A 15,001-nucleotide genomic window follows, 5' to 3' on the forward strand; every position below is an offset into this window, starting at 1 on the left:
CCCTAAAAACTAGAGTCACTGGAAATAGCAGAAGGCATCTGGGACATTTCATTAATTTTTTGTTCAGCAGTTATCTTCAGCCTAATGTATAAAGACATTGTCAAAGACTGTGAGCCAAAATATGACTTATTTCTGTTCTGCTTCCAATCAAATAGATGTTTGGTTCCTTTTTCTCTTTTCTTGTTTCACACTGACGCTTCTCATTAGGTGTTAGCCTTGATCTATGTATGTCATCTGGTGTACATGCTCTGCCATGTAGACGAGGAACTCCACTGTAATTTACCATGGTTAGTCATAATGTAGAACACAACAACTGGAAATAGCTTCCATTTGGCAAGGCACATTCTTCAGCAGTTAAAGCATTTGGGAATTGTTACCAGAAATGCTGATACCATTCCTCCAGAAAAATAACTTCCGTTATCTGTGTAATAATTTGGCTTGTATTTAAATTCTTCTGTATGTTGAAGGTGACATACTATCATGACATGTTCTACCTTTTTTTCTTTTTAAGAGCTAAGCTATTTTTTGTTCTAATTCTGGGTTATACATTTGTTGCTTTACAGGACATGGAGATGCTGTGTAAGAGCCTGCACAGATCTGAACAGTCAAGAGATAAGCCACACTAAAATATGGAATTCCTCCTCTGTACTTCAGTAGAAAAATTAACTGCAAACATTGTAATGTAATAGTTTTATTTTTCCAGTATTGTCTATTTTTTTTTTTTTTTGGGGGGGGTGTCTTTTCAGAAGTTTTTGGGGTTTTTTTAATAGTATAGTCTCAGAAGAGCAAGGGAATGGAGTTTGCCAGCTGGGATGTAATCCTTTCATCTTTGAAACCTGCTTCAAAAGTGTAGTTTAATTCAGACATCTACTGATCAACAAGCCACTGCTTAACAACAGAGTTAAAATACCAAATCTTAGTTTGTTTTTCTTTTCTATAAACAATGAAAGTGGAGGAAGGAAACAGGTTAATCAAAAGAACATTTCCAAAGCAGGCGAGGGAAATATTGCTCTAAAGATACACCACCTTTAGCATATTTATCTTCTGATTTGAAAATCAACACTGAACCTGATATTTTATCAGACATTGGGTCTTGGAGGATGAGAGCAAGAAAACTGCAGCTCCTTAGTTTAGGTAAAACATCAAGGTTGCTTCAAGACAAGAGAAGAAATGAGAAAGACTGAAGGCCCTGATCATGACCATCAGACATCTGCAAATCAGATCGGCCAGGAGCTTTAATTGTGAGGTTACTAGAGACAAACCAGTTTTATTGATCAGTAGCTACTCAGAAAGAATGGAGTCATGAATGTAAAACCATAGTCCTGTTGGCCATACCTCTACAGAGGGTGCATTTCAAGTGGTTCATGTCAAATTGTGATTGAAGAGAGAGAGTTAACAGGTTGGTTTTTTTTTCACTTTGCTATCAGTTCACAAGGCAAGATATAAATCAAATTTAATATCTTCAGTGTACTTAAAAAGACAAGGTGGCTGTTGATCCTCTAGTTCTGAAATTTTTCTGTGCTATATGTCTGTACATGCCTACAATTGCAAGAAGAGGAAAGGGGAATCTCAAATCTAGCTTATCTTCCTTTAGGTTTCAAAATCTCTGAAGTTCAAATGTGCCTGGATCATGTTCTTGTTTTGATTTATGACTGTGTAGGTGGGAAGGTACAGCTGCTCTGAAATTCCATTGATGATTCTGGCTTAAATTTAGGCTTTCTGAAATAAACGGATTTTGAATCAGGCCAATTTCTAACTGGTGATTTTCAACAGCTGTGAAAATAGAACAACTTTAAGACAATAAGAGACAGATGACAAGGAGGACTCAGGGCTGCCTTGTAGCTATGTCCAAACTGAAATGAGAATAGCTGAATATCAACAAATACCAGTCAAATATCACTGTCCAGTGGAAAAGAAGATTGGCCTCATTTTGATGAAGGGATAGGAGTACCCTGAAGCCAAGCATATAGATAGATAGCTGGGCTATGAAAACACAGAGATTTTATCACTTATTTTAATGTTTTCTAATTCTGCACAGGTTGAGTAATTTCTCTGCAAGACAATACATGCCATGGGAATTTAAGTACAAGTTACAGAGTAGAGGGTTATTCAGGCTCAGGAAAGAGAAAATATTTGCTCCCCATCTTATACATTCCCTTATTTTTCAACATGTTTTGTTATTCCTACCAAAGAAACCCACCCCAGACCCTTCTTTGATATCACAATTCAGTAACCTTTATATTCATATGTAAACATTAAGGCATTTCCTAATTCCTCATTCAAGGACTGCAGTATTTGAATTCTGCAGGTGTCAGGAAAGACATTCTTTTCCTCTGGTTTTAACATACCAGTTGAACAGTGGGATTTTTCCCTAGTTTCCTCTGAACACTGACCTCCAACTATGTGACAAGAATGCATCCTCTCAGCCACAGGACTCACAGTGTTGGTTGTGGAGCAGCCATGTCTCTTGATGCTCAAGTTACCCACAGACCTGGTTTTCTTTTTCAGATACTTGGGATACAGAATTAGGATGGCAGAAAACATAGCAAAGGTCATGCCAGCCTAGGCTCTGGGACAGGATCTCTCATCACAAGATCAACAGCAAAGCCAGGTGCTGCAGCACCCCAATTCTCAGCTCTTTTATCCATCTTGACTTCACCAGGGAGCTGATGTGGCACAATGAGTGCACAAACTTGAACAGCAACTTTTGTTTCAGCATTTGTACCCTTAGTGCATGCACCTGAAGATTAAAGCAGAATATTGCACATGGTGAGCTGTTAACCTGAGGGAAAGGTTTTCCTCTTGAGCTGAAAAAGACAACCCTGAGTCACCTAGCAAATTTGAGATCAAGTTCCTGATCACTTGGATACACTGATAGTGCTTGAAAGCTATTGCTGGACAGAAGTTATGCCACAGCTCTAGGAGAGGCAGAAAAGTCAGCCTTGGAGCCATCACTTACAGGTCTGTAGTTCAAGGGGATTTAGCAAGTGATGGCTAGTCTTCTCACAGTCACTTGAAGTGAACAGGAAATTTCTGTGGTTTCAATAGTGACTGCTGTGTGGTGTGAATGGCTGGGTATTTCAAAACATTTTCATTGTGAAATACAAGCCCCTCAGGTCTTCAAAAATTTTGTTTATAGGATTAAACCATAGAAACATAAAATATGCTGAGTTGGAAGGGACCCATGAGGATCATGGAGTCCAACTCCTGGCCCTACACAGGAGTGTCAAAAGTATTACACCATGTGCCTGAGAGCTTTTTCCAATTCTTTCCAATTTCCCTTTCTTGAACTCTGTCAGGCTTGGTGCTGTGACCACTTTCTTGGGGAACCTGTTCCAGTGCCCAACCACCCTCTGTTTGAAGAATCTATTTTTAATATCCAACCTAAACCTCCCATGACTTGTTTTTTTCAAGTCCTGTCACTGGAGACAAGAGTGAAGACATCAGTGTGTGCCCCTCCTCTTCCTCCACAAGGAAGTTGTAGACTGTGATGAGGTCTTCTCTCAGACTCCTCCGGGATGAACAGACCAAGTGACTTCAGCACTCTTAAGGTCTTAACCTCTTCCCCTTAAGGTCTTTCACCATCCTTGTGGCCCTCCTTTGGACACTCTATTAACAGTTTAATGGCTTTTTTATATTGTGGCATCAAAACTTCATACAGGACTCAAGGTGAGGCTGCCCCTCTGCAGAGCAGAGGACTCAAGGTGAGGCTGCCCCAGTGCAGAGCAGAGCAGAACAATTCCGTCCCTTGCCCAGCTGGTGATGCTCTCCCTGATGCACCCCAGGACAGGGTTGGCCCTCCTGGCTGCCAAGGCACTGCTGGCTCGTGTTCAACTTGACATTGACCAGGACTTCCAGGTTGTTTTCTGTGGCACTGCTTTCCAACATCTCATTTCCCAGTCTCTCTGTACATTCAGGGTTGCCCTACCCCAGGTGCAGAACCCAACATTTTTCTGTGTTGAACCTCATAGGCTTCATAGGGTTGGTGATTGCCAATCTCTGATTTGTCAAGATCTCTCTTCAGGACCTCTCTGCTCTCAAGAGAGTCAACAGGTCCTCCCAATTGTAGCTAAGTATTTCTATTACATCTTCTAAGAAAATATAACACTTTTTAGATAGAGACAACCAATTCTCATAATTTCTTGTTAAAAAAATGAAACAAAAGCACAAAAACATAATTCTTGCATCAGGTAAATCCCTCATAATCTTGGGAAACCCATTTCTGTCAGAATGCAGGAGTTTGCCAGTCTGAATTCTTGAATGAGATATTATTCTCTACAACAGAGTAGAGTTACTGTGCAGTAATTGAGTGTCATTATATAAAACATGCTGAGATGCTCCGAGTTGTAATACCAGCTAAATGAACCAATTTACATAACTTGCTAGTTTAATCTAAACGTCAAATATATTTTCATCATCTTTCTTCCAGTTGAGCTGTCTCTCTAACTTCTCTTTCCCCAGTGAAAGTCCATTATCCACTAAGAAGATTAGCTAAATACATTTTTTTGTCTGGTTTGAAAAAAAAGCTCATAAGGATACAACTAATCAAAGTGCACTGGCATAATGAAAGTGCATTTTGCTGTCTTTTATCTTGGGAAGTTTTATGGTAAGTTTTTTCTTTTGCCAGACATTTTCTTTACTGAGGTCTTTTTTTCTAAATTGGACTTAAGCACCAATAATTCAAGCAAAGCATGATGGTTGGTCTCCATGTCTTCCTTATTTGGTTCTCTTCTCCATTATGGAAACTGCCTATTCTGGGCAGGCTGTAGAGGAATATCACACTCATTTCAGGTTTGCTGTGCTGGATGGAGAAGTGGAGTCAGAACCTGTGTTTCTCCCACTGTTCTGCACTCCTGTTATCATGCAGAAAACTAGAAAACTGCAGGGTCCTGTTACCTAGTACTAGACTGTAAAATAGAAATATGTAGTTAGGAATTCCCTTTAATGCTCAAACTACTGTTTACATAATATACTGTGTATTTTGCTTCTCCATGTTTCCTAAATTAAAATTAATATTTAATTGTATCAAATATGTCCAAAGTGAAAGTCTCAACAAAGCTATCTCCATTAAATTGTAATACTCTTGATGCATTTTGTGATGAGAGCTGGAAAGGTCATGCCTATCACTGCCTAGAGCATGACATACAGTCATCCCAAAAACTTGACATTCCAAGGGAAAATAAATTTGGATTATTGTGTTTCAGTGCTTATTCTGGATTTAAGTGTTACAGGATCTGGCTTTTTTATTTTGTCTCATCAAAATTTGCCATTAGTGACTGGAAACATCAAGAAAATCCATGTAGTTGAGTGCACATCTCTTCTTTTGGTCACTGAGTCAGTATTCCCATGGAGTTCAGCTCAGCATATTCAGCTCAGTCTCCCATAACATTTACATTTCAGAGGATGACTCACAGTTTAGCTAGCAGAAAGATAATCTGGTAGGTGAGTCCTTTAGCTGTAATCATAAAAAATCTCCAGACTCACCAGAAAGACTTATGAATCAGATTATACTAGGAAGATCCACAGGCTCCGGCAAGTTCACAGCCCCAAGGCAGTAACTTTTTTTTCATCTGGTGGTTGAAGAAATAAGGAACTGATGGATATTTGCTCTTGCTGATCAATCTCAGTGGCAAACTTCAAGAAACAAACGCATTCCAATTACTAGTCATGTTCTTCATGCACTCTTAGAATGTCTGAAATCCAGAAAGGGACATAAGCACACTGTACATAGTAGAGAAAACCAATAACTTCTCTAGAATCCATGTAAAACTCACAATCAGACTTTAAATACCAAGACCAATGATTTTTTTTTCAGTTTTCAGTTAGTACTCAAATCTTTAAAAACATCAGCTGTACATACAATTTTAGCATGGTTGTCTGTCTTGCATTTGGAATTAAATGGTAACTACAGGGAAAATTAATGAGCTGTAAACTGCACAGGCATTTTTTCTGTTTTCTATCTATTGTTCTTATTGACCACTTTTGGAATTCATTATGGCTTTTTCCATATATTTTCATGCTCTTCAACCTATTCAATTCCCTTTGTGAGTGGCACCTTGATATTTGTACACAACTCCACCCCATGGCACAATAAGGTTTCTTCCAACACTTTTGGAAATAATATTGTAGCTCTAGAAATTTCTTAAACAACACCTAATTTACTTGGTAATATGAATCTTTTAAAAGAAATATTAGTTACTCCTTTCAGTCTAACACTGTGATTTAAATCACATCTATTTCTTATTCTGAAGATTTATGTAACCTGGGTTGTGCTGGAACAGCTTAATGGTCAGGTACTCATGTCCTAGGCTGTGAAGAGACAGTGCTAATGGTTGTTTCAGAAGGACTGGAAGTTCACAGGTATTCAAAAGCACATTTTCAACTCGTATATTCTTCTAACAGCAATTGCAGAGGACTGCTAGGATTCACATCTTTAAAATACATCAACTGAATCTATGGCAAATGTTATTTACAGGCATACAATTAAATTGAACAAGGATCACGGCTCTGATGTCAACTGGCAAGACTTCAACAAACCCAGCCAAGCTGATTGAGAGGTGACCAAAAAAACAGTATAGTTTGAAATGGAAACTATGTCACTGGAGAAGAAAAAGACTGAATGATAATTGTGTTTTCCATTAAGAGTGTCTTTGAACAGAACAGGTGGAATTCAAATTCTGGAAGAGAGAGCAATTTTTGGTACGCAGATCTATGTATCTTCCAAGGACTTCAGCTGTTATGAAATGTCACAGGATTGGAAAGAAACTATTTCAGTGTGTTGCACTCACTGTGCTCCCCAGATCATTTACATTCTTGGAAAGAAAAACAATTTAGTCGTTCAGACAGAAACATGACAGAGTAAAGAATAAGAGCAACAGAATAAGTGGGATGGAAAAATGGGTATAAAATAAGTATGAATCCCAATTCTATTCTGTCTTAGTAGAAACTCTCTTAGGGGATATTGGATCATATTCATTCTATCAGTGTCAGCTTTACAGTTAAGATGGCTTCACCACTGGCATCAAATCATACTGTTCAAATATACTGTAGGGCTTTGTGGTCAATCTTGAAGAGATTTTCCTTAAAGCTGCTTCTGCAGTCAGGTTTGTTATCAGTGCACTGATTTCACAAAGTTGAGTGTTGTATTCCTGCAGACACATAGGCAATATTTCACCTCCTCTGTCCCAGAGGTATGATCCCCTTCTCACAGGTAGCAGGGCCAGGAGAAAACCAAATTCTATGCATCTGACTGAGAACCATGGTTCAGAAATTCTATTCACCTTCTTCTAGAATAAAATCTTGCATCACCCTGCAGCAGCAGCAACAGCAGCAGCAGCTGTTTCCAGAATATTTGCATATCCAAGTTTGCAAATCTCCAAGCTTGTACATGGCTTTTTCTAGCTTGGCTGGTAAATTAAAGTAGGGGTTATTTTTACAAGCTAAAACCTTTGAAGTGCTATGAAAAAGAGGCCCATATCCAGTCATGTCTTCCAGTCTTCAACACATACTTGGCCTTCGCATCATGCGTACTCAACAGTGCACATCTCTTCATATCTTTCTCTGGAGATGTTATTCTAACTCACAGATTCCTTCCTTCTGACTGGTAGTTAATCATAGAATCACAGATTGATTTAATATTAAATTAGATCATTTAGTTACAAACCCCTGCCATAGGCAGGGACATTTTCCATTAGACCAAGTTGCTCAAAGCCCCATTCAATTCTAAAGCTCAAAGCCCCTAACTTCAATTTTTATCAGCTTAAGGGCTTCACTTATCTTGCAGACACTCATTCAAACTTCCATTGACATTTTCTGGTATTTCCAAATGGACATCTGGTTGGATACCTCTAAATACAAGTCACCTACTAGAAGGCTTGCTACAGGCTGAAGAATTTTCAGAATCCAAAATTTTAACATGTGTATCTGCATCGCATTTGGAATTAAATGGTAACTGCAGGGAAACAGAATGACCTGCAAACTGCACAGACATATTTTGTGTTTTCTATTTCTTGTCTTTACTGACAACTTTTGGAATGAATTAGGATTTTTTTCATATGCTATTGGACTTTTCAGCCTATTCAATTCCCTGTGTGAGCAGTACCTTGGTATGCATATTTAACTTCATCCTATGACACACAGCAAGATTTCTTCCAACACAATTGGAAATAAACCTGTTGGTCTAGAAAATCTGTAAGCAATGTCTGCCTTATGAATATGAATTTTATAAAAGAAATCCTAATTACTGCTTTCAGTCTAAGACTATAATCTAAATCTCATATATTTATTATTTTAAAGATTTATGTAATTTAGATTATATTGGAGCCGTTTAATAGTTGTGTCCTAGACTGTGAAGGCATAGTGGTAATGGTATTTCAAAAGGGCTGGAGGTTCACTGTTATGGGAAAGCACATTCACAAAAAGGTGGAAAGGACTTTAAATTGAGCTAAGGTGTTCTAAATCCTATATTCTGCTAACAGCAACTGCAGATAATTGTTTTAGAGTAAGGTAGGACTTAAGGCAGCATGGTGTTAAGATGTTAGAAATGTAACAGCTGGCAGGTTTGGTTGGTAGTGCCTTGAGAATAACCCAATACAAATTTAAGTAACCTTTTGTTTGGTTTGCCACTTCTTTCTTATTGCCACTTGGCAGTAAGCAATGAAGAGACATAATGAAAATCAGAAAGCAATGGAGAAATAAAATATGGCCAGCAAAATCCCCTCAAAATCTCTGTTTGTGATTCATGTCCACCACAATGGCTGAACTCTGTTGTCCTGGTTTACACAGGAATAGAGTTCATATTTTTTTCTGTAGCTGGTCCAGTGCTGAATTTTGTATTCAATATGAGATGCTGAATAGCACAGTGATAGTCATTGCTGAGCAGTGCTTACCCTAAATCAAGGATTTTTCTGTTTCCCACACTCTGCCAATGAGGAGGTGCACAAGAACCTGAGATGGAGCATAGTCAATACAGCTGATCCAAATGGGAAAAATGGATATTCCATACAAGAGAATGTCATGCCCAGTATATAAACTGTGTGAGTTAGCTGGAAGAGGCAACTGATTTCAATTCAGGGATGAAACTTTGGCATCCCTGAGAGGGTGGTTAGCAATTGTGCTGTGCATCCCTTTTTTTTCAACCTTCAAGTTGTTTTTCTTTTTGATTGCCAGAAGTGAGCAAATGGCTGTGTGGTGCTTAGTTGCTTGCGGGGGTTAAACCATGACATATTTAAATTTCCAAAGGCAACTTGGCTATTTTATTTTATCTAGTTTGGAAAACTATTGCTTACTGTCTCCTGATACAAATGCTTTCCTGAAGAATGCCCTTCTGAAATAATTTATCTGAAATTTTGATTTGCCTTAAATGATAGAAAATTATAGGTACCTAAAATAATGTTGAATAAACTATTATCAGACAGCTAGAGGATTTGTTGATGACCCACAACTAAAAACAAATAAAACAAGTCATGTTGTCAGTTTTCACATCTGAAGGCAACTGTCTAAAGATTGAACTTACATGAAGAGCTGGTCTTAGACAATTCAAATATGCCTGAGATGCTAATATACATTGGTATTTTGTTGATTCATCAAGCTGGTTTTGATCTTAAACTGTGACTTTCTCATTTTATACATAGGATGATGAATTGACCAGTTTTTTACCTAGCCCATGGAATAGATTTATTTTCTGCAGTAGACTTTGTTGAGGATATTAAGATACTGAATTGTCATGGTAACAAGAAGCAAGTAGTGGCTGATGTGATAGACATGCTTGTATTAACCTTGGTATCAATATATACAAATGCATTAGATTTTGAATATTTTTGGTTCCTTTTGAGAATAATACTATGAGGTAGTTTATGTTACATAGTAAATTTACAGTCCATGCATTAAAATGGGTAGCAAATTTCAGAGGAACAAGTGGAATTTTTTTCATATGTGGAGAATAATGCGATTGTGTGTGAATAATAGTATATTTTGACCAACTAGTATGGCAGACTTTGTCTGACATTGAATTAAAGTGTGTGACTTTAGGAGAAGGAGGCACAAGATTTCATGATCTCTACTTGGTGATACAATCATTTGCAGGTGTGTGAATGGATGCTTAGAGGTTACCAGGACAACCATCAAACCACAGCCAAAATGCAAAGAGTGGATTTATCTCATTACCTTGCTGAAAACACGGGGTAGCAGAGACACTCAGGGACATGGGCTCTGTTTGGCTTAGTTCATCCCAGCAAACAGAGACACACAGGAACATGGGGTCTGTTTGGCCTAGCTCAGCCTAGGGGAGGGTCGTTGCTTGCTTCACTGGAACAAAAAGCTTCAGACATGTCTGAGAGCCTCTTATCTCTCTACAGGAATTCTTCTCAAAATAGGCAGAAGATGCACAGCACCTGGCATAAGAAATGGCGTTTTCCCACGCTGACTTTTTTAGCATTCCCACATACAAGGTCACTTTGAAGTTATTCCCTTGTCCTTGCCAAATCTTTTTGGCAAACTTGCAAAAGCAAATTTCTTTTTCTGATCATTGACATGGTTAATAACTTGTGTACCTGCTGGTTAAAGTCTTCTCTGCTTCTTTCTCTCCACTGCTTAAAAGCCAGAAAATATCTTCCTACCTTTTCTTTTCTGGATACAGAAAAATAAAGTCTGCTTTCAACAGTTGTTCAAGATGCCTTATGCTTTTGAAAGTAATGGTAGATAACACCCATGGCTGTGAAAATGGTAAATTCAGGGTGATAAACTTGTTAATTCAAGCCAGAACACATATGCAAGTTGTGCTAAACTTGGTGGTTTCTTTGCGTTTGATGTCATACCTGCTCAGAACATTTGTGTGGAGAGGAATCCTTTACCTGGTCCCCAAAACACTCCTGTTTTGCTCATCTAAAGCCATCATCAAACACAGGAAATATGCTCTGCATTGATTTGTAAAGCAAACATTCATGTCTAAGGTAGAGAGGAAACAAATTAAAAATACATTAAAACTATAAACACTTTACAAAGAAGCTGTAAAAAAGAAAATTCCACACAACATATGTAATAAAATGTACATAGCTCTATACTACTTTTCTGAGTTTAAAATCCTGCATGGCTCTAGGAGGAACATTTTCTAGGAAAGTCTCTACCCAAAATCTTTGCTTTGTTGCCCTGTGTACTGTGAGATGAGGACTCCCTGCTCTGTCCTAACTTCTTGATAAAAGACAATCTTGCACTCATCTCTTGGACTGCTAGTGCTAGAATTCCCAAAAGAGCATCCTTATGGCAGAATTTTGCCTCCTGAGGGAAGGCTGGAGTAGGATTGAGAGTATTAAAATACAGGATTTCTCTTTTACTGTCTCATAATCTGTAAGCAAACAGCAGTGTCTTCACTCTCACTCTGCTAAACAATACTCATTTGTACTACTGAGGGTAATTGATTACTTTTATATAAGTAGTACATATAAAAGTATATATGTGCTTCTCTCACGACCTATAAACGTCTATCAATATACCAAAAAATAATCTAGCCAATCCTGTAATTTGTCTTAAAATTTGTGTTGCAAATTCTTTTCCCTGCTATCCTTTACCATATTTGAATTCTAGGAATCCTATAGAAAAATATTTTCTACTAGTTATGTAAAATTTTTCACAGAATCATGCAATCATAGAATATGTTGAGTTGGAAGAGACCTGTCAAGACAATTGAGTCCAAATCCTGACCCTGCGTAGGACACTCAAGGAGTCACATCATGTCCCTGAGAGCGTTGTCCAAAAGTTTCTTTAACTCTGTCAGTCTTGGTGCAATGACCACTTCCCTGGGGAACCTGCTCCAATGCCTGATGTCTGGGTGAAAAACTTTTTCCTGATATCCAGCCTAAACCTCCCCTGACACAACTTCAGACCATTTCCTCAGATCCTGTCACTGGTCACCATAGAGATAAGATCAGTGTTTGTGCCTCCTCTTCACCTCATGAGGAAGTGACTGCAATGAGATCTCCCCTCAGTCTCCTCCAGGCTGAACAGACCAAGTGACCTCAGCTGCTCCCCATACAGCTTTCCCAAATGTCCTTTCACCATACTTGTGGCACTCTTTTGGATACTTTCTAGTAGTTTAATGGGATTTTTTTATTGTGGCACCTAAAACTGCCCCCAGCACTCGAGGTGAGGCTGCCCCAGCTCAGAGCAGAGCAGAACAATCCCCTCCTTTGCCTGGGTGGTGATGCTGTGCCTGATGCCCCCCAGGACAGGGTTGGCCCTCCTGGCTGCCAGGGCACTGCTGGCTCGTGTTCAACTTTCTGTTGACCAGGATCCCCAGCTCCCTTTCCACAGCAGCTGTCCCTTTCTCCAGCCTCTTGTTCATGTCTATACACATGAGCAGGGTTGACCTGTCCCAGGTGGAGAGTTCTGTGTGGGGGCAAAATGCCACTGAAATTTATTTTAAATGTAAACACCTTCTATGAAAGGTCATGAGAACAAATAAAATTAAAATAAAATAATAAAATATATGATATAAAAAAGTTACCCTTCCTGAAAGGACATTTACACAGAGCAGGATGGGAGCACAAACAGTTTAGAGATCTCAGGCAGTGTGGTAATAGACAACAAACTGAAAATCTGAGGACAGGTTCTGTCCTTCATCTTCTGAAAATTTTTTATCCAAATTTTCGTGTGCACACTCATTTCCAGCTCTACGTTTTATTACAAAGATAGTCTTGCATTGTAGCCATTTGAAAAAAATTTTATTCTGTCTAGAATTCACAGTTCCTGCACATGCAAAGATAAACTCTGCAGAACTGACAAAGAAAATCCAGAATCCAGAATCCACCAGACCTGCTACTACAATGGGTATTTAGTTTTTAGCTCTGCAGTGCTATGGATACATTGCATTTACAGCATGTGAATAGATTGATTGCATAGGACATGCACAACAGAAATTGATCTAAAACATGATATTACCCACCATCTTCAGGAGCAATTACACACTTTTCTGCTTGGACACCAAAAGCAGAAATATAGCAGCATCACTTCAGCTACCTGGAAAAATTAATATCTAATCTTTATTATTTGTTTCCAGATGATACCTCCTGCTTCTCTTCACCCATCTTGACTTGTTTTCTTATTTATCAGCTATAATGGCTCTTTACTATCATAGGTTGCTTTGTATAGGATTTTCTCTTCTATTACAATTTCTACAGTACCTAGAATAACATAGATCAATATACCTGAGCTATTTATATACAAATACAAGCCACTCTGCAAAATAACAATGATGCTTTTGTCATTTCTCCCTTTCCAAATCTAATTTTCAGAACTGGAGATGATGACGATGTTTTGGTTTTTTTGTTTTGTTTTGTTTTTCCAGATAAAAGTATTATTAATGTCAGCATGGGCAAATTTCAGTACTTTATCAGTTGAAGTGTGCAGGAGCATTTAGCAATGAGCAATTTGTGATTTCTCATTTGTTCAGTATTATTAGGAAACAGCAAGAAGTTTTATCAATACAAAAGCCATTGAGCGAAATATCTAAAGCCTCATAAATTAGTTCATAGCAAATCAGCTCTGATCTTTAGTGGATTCAATTCCCACTTCATTAATTGTTAATTGTCTTGACAATAAAAATATCAGTTCAAATTACAAGAAGTGAATTACAATAACTGCTCAAATGCCTGTTCAGATAAGCATGAAAAAACATAAGTAACTTACCATGAAAATCCATTCAAAATCCATTGGTATACGTATTAAATTAGAACCAGTTTTCTTCATGTCAAAGAAAATTATACTCTACAGAATATGCCTATAATTGGAAAAAAAGATATTTCTGCTAATAGCACAGTAAAAAAAAACTGTGATGATCACTCTAGTAGTTTTGAATATTTCACCTAATTTTCTACTGTCATAGTAATAAATATGTAATTGTGTGGAAGGAAAGGAAAAAATAGAAATTAATTAGATTTGCAGCATACACATACTTTCTGCTGTTTTCTAATTTTTGCTGTCTAAAGCAGGTCATGAAATTTTACAGCACAGTTGAGTTTGATGCTGGAATACTGACTTTCGCATTTAGATAGGGAGTGAAATGATATTTCCTCTCCCTGTCTAAATGCGAAAGTCTCTATTAATGCCACCCTTGGGGTGAGGATTTACTCAGTAAGAACTTCAGCGTGTTTAATGTTAGGTTCACATAATAATACTTCTCCTATACACTAAGCTAAACTACTAATAATTCTTTGGAATTCCAGTAAGGAGATACATTTTCAAATTGAACTGAAAGTTCAACTGTCCAACAAGGACACTGAGACCTTGGAGAGACAATAAACCACCACCGGAGTCATCATTTCAACTTGCTGCTGGAAGTAAAACCCTTTTTTCTAGTGTGGCAAAATTGTTAGTCTGGTCCAGTTAGTGCAGTGTGAAAGCTTTCAAGATAAATTCAGAGTGAAAAGTTTCTCTCGTCTCCTCTTCTTGACTGTGACTTCTTAAAAAATAGGCGTCCATTTAAAATAGCATTGAATGTGTGGTGGCTTATGGCTCCTGCAGTGCAATATACCTCCTAAGAGAGCAAAAATCTATTACAGAACTTGTCTCAGAAGCCAGTCTTGAAACAGTCTTAAACTTTTTATCTTGTCTAGAAATTCAGTACAAAGGTTGTCCCATTCATCTCCTTTCTCATTTTCCTTCTACAAGCAAAGCCATGTCTTTAGCGTAGTGAACAGCAGCCTATGACTCATATATTTTAATATCTTTGCCATTATAGCTCAGATTTTCAGGTTGTCAGACTCCTGAATAAACTGTAGTTGCATCTGTGAAGCTCCAGAAGAAAAGTTTTTAAGTTATTATTTTCATGCCACTTCAATTCTTAATCATACATAATCACTAGCTCCAGAAAAACATTTTGGCATCATTTTGCTGCTCAAACATCAGGTTACATTTGGAACAGAGCCCAGCATTTTCATATCTCATCATCCTTCCTGGGCACTACTCAGACACACAGATTGAAAAATACAAACTATTAGGCATTGTTTGT

At 38.0% G+C, this 15,001-nt stretch overlaps 1 long non-coding RNA gene across 5 annotated transcripts in view; it reads left to right on the forward strand.

Moving 5' to 3' along the window:
- The window catches only part of LOC143694655 (uncharacterized), a 45,823-nt gene that overhangs the window by 25,672 nt on the left and 5,150 nt on the right, over positions 1 to 15,001 (forward strand). Inside the window, exons 4-5 of one of the 5 annotated variants that reach the window (XR_013183302.1) lie at positions 564 to 682; positions 6,476 to 10,758. This is a non-coding gene — a long non-coding RNA (uncharacterized LOC143694655). Of the gene's footprint in view, positions 1 to 563; positions 1,955 to 6,475; positions 10,759 to 15,001 lie in introns of those variants that run through there. The other 4 variants (XR_013183303.1, XR_013183304.1, XR_013183305.1 and 1 more) reach the window with 4 other exon arrangements.

This window comes from Agelaius phoeniceus, chromosome 1 (genome assembly GCF_051311805.1).
Source record: "Agelaius phoeniceus isolate bAgePho1 chromosome 1, bAgePho1.hap1, whole genome shotgun sequence".
Lineage (NCBI taxonomy): Eukaryota > Metazoa > Chordata > Aves > Passeriformes > Icteridae > Agelaius > Agelaius phoeniceus.